Consider the following 8,407-nt stretch of genomic DNA (forward strand, 5'->3'; position numbering starts at 1 on the left):
AGTTCAGTATTTCTGACCATGGTTGACCTGCCCCCATATGTAGAAGCCAATAAATACCTGCTCAGAGACACCTGGTATTTCCCCACAATGTCAGTTGGAGACTACGTAGTATGTACACCCTGGCCCTTTAGTTCTGAAATTTAGTGAAGCGTTGCACAGAGAGCAAATCAACATAATCAGGGAAAGCATGTGAGCAGTGAGATAGCACACTTAGAGAAATGACATCACAGAGTATTCCTGATGGCAATTGATAGCACACTTAGAGAAATGACATCACATAGTATTCCTGATGGCAATTGTCCTAAAACTGATTTCCAAGATATGTTGGCCCAGAATTATGATGCATTATTACAGTCTTCAAGAATGAGCACTTGTGGATTGAAAATACTAAAAACAGTACAAGCTTATGAGAAACTTCAATTGAATTGAAATACATGAAGGGATTAGGTCACAGAAAGATAAATGTATCTTTAGGCAATGTGTACCTGATAAATTGTACATAATCAAAAGTTCACCCACAGTCCCATTTCTGACTAAACAATCTTAGAATGAAGAAACTTACATCGCAAAAAGTAATTTCAAGAAAATGATGGCCTCTCTCCCAAAAGTTTTCATTTTTTCAGGGTTTATGGATAAGTTGTTATAGGGTTGGGGTGGAACAATAAAATCTAGACTCAGGATTCTTTCTGGAAAAGAGAAAAAAGGGGAATAGATAGGTATAAGATCTTAAGGTAGATTATTCTATCTACTAGTAAACTAATTTAGCAAACTATCAGCCTTAGATAATTTGCACTAATAAGGATTCTTGTATAATGATATAAATGTAAACTATTTTTATATTCCTTTTTAAGATAATTTGTATATTGATACAAATTTAAAACTATAATTGTCATATTGTACACATGTCCCTACTCCTATTTAAAATATTTTGTATATTGATACATATTAAAGATATTGTTATCATATTACACTATACATTTCTACCTCCATTTAAGATACTTTGTGTATTATCACAATTGAGGTCATTGTTCTTATACTGTACATCTGTTTACAGACCTTACCTTGCTAATGTGAAGCCTTAGTCCTTAGGTTATTCAGGTAGATAAGACTTACAGAACTATAGTCACCCATGCTTGTCATTCCTATAGTTACATTAGTTAGGTTCTCCAGATTTACAGAAACATAAGTCAGATGAATAGGTAATCTTCAAACACTTCATAGACCTAAAGAATATGGCATTTAAATGTTTTGATAACTTAGAATTCTGTTGACATGAGACACAATTGCTCCTGAGAGCACCAATCTATTCCCAAGAGAATGTTGGGCTTCTAAGACACTCTATTTGGAAATTTGTCTTCTTCTTGGCACAAAATGGCCTGCTGGGAAAGAACTGCCCTTGCCTTGACTGCTGACAGTATGAACGCTGTCCTTTCTGGATGAGCAGAGCACAAGGAAAAGTGACTACTGAACCTTGCCAAGACAAGATAAGATGGTCTTTCAAACTTACTGCTTCTGAAAATGGCCTGTCAGATATCATAGGCCTGTAGTCAAAATGGATGCCCCAATGATGCTGAGAAACTCTAGGTGACAGTCCAGGTTATGAGTTGTCTCTGTTTATTCTCATAATTTTTCAGAAATTCTTGCTTGCATTTCCTGTTTTCTCAGGTATTATTTTACATTCCTTCTCAGGTCTTTGATGGGGTTGAAAACTAAACAGTTATCACTATAATCCTCTCATATCTTAGCTAAGAACATTTCAGGTACTAAAGTTAGATATTTTTAGGACAGCTATTGGAGTAATCTCTATAACATGCCATTTACCTATGTTCTGGACATCTCTGGATTTTAGTATATGTCTCTTGTTTGATATTGTTCTTGCTGGTTGTATTTCTATTTTTGTTTAGGTTATTATTTTTCCCCTCTCCTGGACAATACTTGATAACCATTCCTATTGTATATAGTTTTATACTAGGTTAGAACTTTCTTATTTAGACAAAAGAGGAAGATGTACTGGATACCTGTTCTATGACCCTGAAGCACAGCCCTAGAGACATAGAAGATAACTGCTCTACATGCCCATGACCTTGAAGTACATGCCCCTGGGGTGTGGCCTCTTGGCTACCCTTAACACCTGAGATGCACATACCCAGCTCTCTTTGCTCCCTTGTGGGACTTGGATGCTGGCACAGTCTCAGGCATGGAAGAACAGCATGGACTGTGCCTCACCCTTTCCAGGACTTTGTGACAATTCCTCTGTTCTGTTTTGTGAGTTTTCCTTTCTTAATAAATCCCTTTGCCCTTTAAGCAGACTCTGTGGATTTCTTGCTTTAGTTGTAGTTACATATCTGTGTTGGAAATGGATTGAATTGTTTTTGCATTTCTCTGTCTTTTTGCCTATATGGTCCTTCCTTGTAAATAATGAAGAAAAGAAGAGACAGAAGGAGAAGGGTAAGGAGGAGGAGCAAGAGGAGGGGGCAAGCAGGAGAAGAGTCAGGAGGAGGAAGAGCAGGAACAGAAGGAGCAGAAGAGGGAGGAGCGGGGGAGGAGCAGGATGAGTAGGAGGAGGAGCAGAGGAAGGAGGAGGAGGGGGGAGGAGCAGGAGGAGGGGGAAGAGCAGGAGAAGGAGGAGTAGGAGAAGGAGGAGGAGGAGCAGGAAGAGGAGCAGGAACAAAAGAAGGAGGAGGCTGAGCAGGAGGAAGAGAACAACACCAATAAGAACAACTACAAGCATTTCATTTGATCCTCACAAATAAACTAGTGATATCGGTTCATTGTTTTACCTTTCAGGGAAGCAAATCTGTAGATCTGCTTGAAGGATGGTGTCCTTGACACCTTTCACCAGCACCAGTCCCAGGATGTTGGCAATGGGACAGAGCTGGACAAGATGCCTTGTCAAGACTAAAGACACAGATGTGTATAACTGGTGGTTCTCAACCTTCCTAATACTGTGACCCTTTAATACAATTCCTCATGTTGTGGTTACCCCCAAACTATAAAAATATTTTTGTTGCTACTACATAACTATAAGTTTGTTACTGTTGTGAATTGTAATGTAAATATCTGATATGTAGGATATCTGATATGTGACCCCTGTGATAGGGTTATTTGACCCCCAAAAGTCATGACCCACATGTTGAGAAACACATAGTTCTAAAACAAATATAAGAAAAATTCTAAAAACTTTTCATCTATTCAAAGGACATGGATCTAATGCTCCCCCAGTTAATAAGAGTAAAATCTAGGCATACAAAGACTCTAATCTGGCATGAAAGACCAGAGAGGAAAATGTGAAGAAACAGAATACAGTCCATCTTTCAGTAGATGAGGGATAGAAAACACATTCACAAACTACATATGCAGCTGTACGAACTAAGAGGAAATCCTCAGTGTCCTATTTCTGCCTGATTTTTGCCAAACTGTTTTCTAAGGTCAGGTTTCTGTTTAGGAATATTCAAGTATTACAATTCTTAAATCTCTGGCAATTGTAAGCTATTGTTCTCCAGTTCAGATCTTTAGAAAACAGTCGTCTACTTAAAATTTTTTAAACACGTCTGTATTTTCCTCTAGACATCTCTAGTTGAGGATCCTCATCAGTGTCTTGTTACCAGTCTTGTTACACTCATCTCATTATCTTCTTCTGCATCCATGACCTACACAGCCCATCTTTTGATAAATGGCACAACCATGCCTACACTCCCGAGTCACAAGCCTTGTTCTCTGGTTAGTTTCTTTCCTCTCTCATCTGTACCTTATTTGGTCCCATTGATATTACTTCTATGATATCACAATACACACACACATACACACACACTCACAGGCACACACATACACACAAGTTCACGTTGCTCTAGCTTCATTACTGTTTTTCCAATTGCTGCAGGTAATAAGGTCTGGAATTCTTGCAAGCTCTCTTCAGAAGACCCCAGGGACAGGTCATGGTTCTTAAGCATCATGCAATTAGCAGTTGCTCCATGAGCTGTCCTGCATCCTCATCCAAGCCACATCACACTTCCTGCAGGCTCCTTCTGCATGACATGCACTTTGCCTACACCCGTCCTCTGTTCTGTTCTATCATTCCTTCATGGCTCCATCCGCAGACACCTAACTCCACTTCTACGCCCAAGTTCCTCTTGCCTTGCCATGGTTATTGACACTGCTATTACTTGGGATCATTTTGGTTATAATTTCCATCCCATGTTTTTCATGTCTTTTCTTTAAAATTAATTTCTATTATTATATTGGCCACTGTTGCAACATTATTATGTACATTTGACAATAAAGTCTAAAATTAATCCACATCTTAATCCTTGACCTAAATAACATAAGAATGCCAAGCACATTTAAATTTAACTCCGTTTAAATTGTAATGCCCACACCTGACCCATATATTATCACTGTCATAAAAGTAAATAAAATAATTAGTTGGAATGAACTTTTAAAGGGAAAAAAAGGAGAGGAGGGATAGGTAACCAGATTTTGTTTTGTTGCCGCTTGTAGCAAGTTAGACACTTTTACACTATTATTTACACTATTATTTCACTCAAGCATCAGGTTATCTCTTGTGGTGCATGAATATCAGAGGGGAAGTTTAGGAAAGAATTACAGAGTCCTTAAGCAGAAGCAAGGTTAGTCTAAAGCAATGAGGACAAAAAATCAGACCAAGGAGATTACTAAGTTTCTAGAAAGAAAATTCACAGGCACTGTGCCAGTGATGGACCCAAACCAGAAAATACTGTCAATATCAAAGAGGAAAAGATTTGTATTTAGGAAGAGGAGTCACTCAACCTTTTGAGTGATAGCATTCTATGTGCAAGGAGGGGATGCAACTTTCAGGGAGGGCATGGAAACTGCTTCTTAAAACTTAGCCTTCAGTTGTCTGCAGGAAGGATACACTATGTCCTCTTGGTTGAGTATTTCTAGTCCTATGAGATAATGATGTTATCTTATACTCATCGTATATTTACATGATCTCCTGAAAAGCACAGCATGTTCTGTGCTGACTTAACATTCTCAAGTTCTCCTTCAGAGTAAAGTATCACAGGACATTTAAACTTCCCAAGAGAATGTTTGACATCTTTAACCATTTTTGTGTCTGCCAGCCAAAATCTGGTCAAATTCTCTGTGACTTCTAATAAATAGCATTAAAAAAAATGCACTTCTCTCCAATAAGGACTCAGGCAATGCCAAGTCAAAATAAGAAGATTACCCCATGGCTTCTGCATGTCATGCATCTATTAATACATCTTAGGGTCATGTTCGCACTTTTAATAATAGCACCAGGCTACTGACTCATATGCGGGCATGTTTCTACTTCCTTCTTACCTACATAATTATTCCCTTTCTTGTGTCAGCTTGGCTTGTTTTTATCTCTATTCCCATCCTTTTTAGCTTGGCCACTTATTTAGGGTTTTCATGGGTCCATTGAATTTTTGCCCTGACTTCCATGCATCAATGACACCACCAAAATGAACATTTTCTTATCTAACTTCCAAAGAATCAGAGAATACATAGGAGTTGGAGAACTCATGTGATTATTTGCAATTACATGGGAAGCTATCAGGTTTGGGTGATAAACAAGCTTGATTTGTCTCCTAATACTTTACAGTCTTTCAGAGACATGGATAAGGAGTCGGAAAACTACAGTCAGTCAGCTGCAGTATAAAAGGAGAGCTATACTTTGAGCATAAAATCATGGATCTAGATTTTGTGACAATATGCTGCAATATCACTTGACTTCCAAAGAGACAGGTACAGGAGAGGGAAAAGACAAAAGAGTCAGAATTTATACAAACACTTTAATCCTTATAACAAGCATGCAAGGTTGTTATAGATGAGGAAACTCGGCATTTACTGGGGAAGCAAACTCCTCTAAGGTTGTCTATCTCTAGTTACTAAGTAACAGAATTAGATTCCAGGCCAGATCTATATGACTCCAAAGTCCATACATCAGACCTTGCTCTGAAATACACCCTGTGCTTCTGATTTGCTGACAGAAACGCCACATGGAAAGTAGTCTAAATTTTCAGAAATGCAGATATGTCTACTACCTCTTCATGTGGCATTGGGTCAAGGCATGCTGACAAACTACCTACAGGTTCATTCTTGGCTCTTCTGGTAACTTTGGATACCCTGAATTCTGGAGGCCCCTCTCTGATGGTTCACTGCTTATGCATCTAGGTTTCAAATATGTGACAATCTATGAATCATTTCTGGCTTTAAAAATGTGTCCACTGTTTTTCAAATTTAGAGGAGTTTTGTATTTTGCAAAAAATATATCTATAGTTAACATTGCAAAGTGCTCAACACTTTAAAAAAATAACTTGAGTGTCTATTTAGATAGTTTACTGATATGTTTTCTATCAAAAGAAGGTAACTAATATTTAATATGTATTCAGACAGGAAGAGGAAATAACCCAAGAAACCAGTGTAGTGCATAGAATTAATAGATGATATCTAAAATCATGTATTCAATTCCTGTCACTTTCATTCATCCACAGACTTAATGTTTAACTAATTCCTGTAGTAGGCTACTCGAAGAAAGTTCTCAAAGTGAGAGAGTACCAACAGCAATGATGTCTCAACTGTACATCTGACAGTACATCAAAACTCTTTTGTTGTGGGACGGTCTATATGTCAAATTGCTCTGATTGGTCAATAAATAAAACACTGGTTGGCCAGTGGCCAGGCAGGAAGTAGGTGGGACAAGGAGAGAGGAGAATTCTGGGAAGCAGAAGGCTGAGGCAGAGAGACACTGCAGCCGCCGCCATGACCAGCAGCATGTGAAGATGCCGGTAAGCCACCAGCCACGTGGCAAGGTATAGATTTATGGAAATGGATTAATTTAAGCTATAAGAACAGTTAGCAAGAAGCCTGCCACGGCCATACAGTTTGTATGCAATATAAGTCTCTGTGTTTACTTGGTTGGGTCTGAGCGGCTGTGGGACTGGCGGGTGACAAAGATTTGTGCTGACTGTGGGCAAGGCAGGAAAACCCTAGCAACACTCTTTCTTCCTCATTTCTCCAATTCCCTTACCTCCACAATTAATCAAGTCACCAATAGTAAACCATATTTGGTTCCTACAGTTGCCTTAGTAGATTAGACTCTCGTAGAGTCCCAGTAATATCTCTTCTCAAATGTACACCAATAATAGAATTAGAATTTGTGAAAGTGCATTACTAAAGCTTAATTTACACATATCCTGTAAGCCACCAACAAAACACCTGTGTGTTCAATCAAAATGAGAATATCTGTCTATGTTAGGGTTATTTGTAAAGTCCAAACAGAAACAATGCAAAAGCCCAGCTATCACAGGGTAGATGTATTGTTCTGTATTCACATGATGGAGTAGTTTACGGTGGTGATAAGGAGTAAGTACAACCACAAAGCAACAACAGACATGGATCTAACAAGGAGGAAAAAGAATCAGATGCAAACCAATGAACAGCAAGTGATCCTATCTAGAAAGAATAGGGCAATATTAAATTTTTGTATTGAAAGTCAGACAGTTGCCATCCTTAAAGAGTAGTGTAAACAGGCATAGAAAGGGGGCTTCTAAAATGTTGCTAATATCCTGATTCTTAATCACAATATTGGTTGGATGTATGATGTTTTGAAGAAAATTAATTGACTTCATTTTCTATATGTGTAATATACTTCAATAAGAGTTGTTAAAGCCCCAAAAGGCTTGAGATTTTAAATAGCTAATTTTGGGAGAGATTAAAATGGACTGTATAAAATGTCACATGTGGGCGAGAAAAGTTTGAGCAAGGATCTACATTCCAATCAATATGGACTAAAATGTCTGTTCCAAGATCCATGTGGGCTTCAGAGCCCATGAGATTTCATACCTCCACACACAATACCTTGGTGTTTGTTGTAACTGAATCTCTCCTGTGCACTTCTGATTACAATGCTCCACTTCTGCTAAGAGGCTGATGTCACCTCTGAAAGACATGCCCTGGATTGTGGCCTCCAACCAAGGCTCCTTCCAGCCAGTTTCCAAGCAGAATCTTACTCCAAAGCATCCTATGACCTCAGTCACTATTGTCTTTCTCTCAGCTGTTCAGAGGAATGAGCTCTTTCTCTCTGTCACTTTCATTTTACCTAACTCAGTTGTGTCAATGAAAAATGGAGAACCAGAGCTGCATAACATACTGTTTTTTATTCACCTAGCTAGCCACTCAGTCTAGACAGCAGGACAAGCTCACTTCTGTCTTCACCATCCTGCTCAGCCTGCAGCATTTACTGTGCAGAACTGACTGACAGACTTAGGTTCCAGAATGGTCAAATTGCAGTTGCTTCACATCGCCAGCCCTTTCCATATATTCTTTCATTTTAGTAGATGTTCACTCAGAAGCCTTAGCACAGTGTTTATTGCGAATAATATACTGACAGCTTTATATATAA

The 8,407-nt window shown here is 38.6% G+C and overlaps 1 long non-coding RNA gene across 1 annotated transcript; it reads right to left on the reverse strand.

Annotated features, from left to right (window-relative positions):
* Nucleotides 1-608: 608 nt before the first annotated feature.
* On the reverse strand, nucleotides 609-1,550 carry LOC121829033 (uncharacterized). Its single transcript, XR_006071806.2, has 2 exons — nucleotides 1,062-1,550; nucleotides 609-686 (listed from the first exon to the last, which is right to left on the reverse strand). It is a non-coding gene; the product is annotated as an uncharacterized LOC121829033 (long non-coding RNA).
* Between the last annotated feature and the right edge of the window lie 6,857 nt (nucleotides 1,551-8,407).

This window comes from Peromyscus maniculatus, chromosome 4 (genome assembly GCF_049852395.1).
Source record: "Peromyscus maniculatus bairdii isolate BWxNUB_F1_BW_parent chromosome 4, HU_Pman_BW_mat_3.1, whole genome shotgun sequence".
Lineage (NCBI taxonomy): Eukaryota > Metazoa > Chordata > Mammalia > Rodentia > Cricetidae > Peromyscus > Peromyscus maniculatus.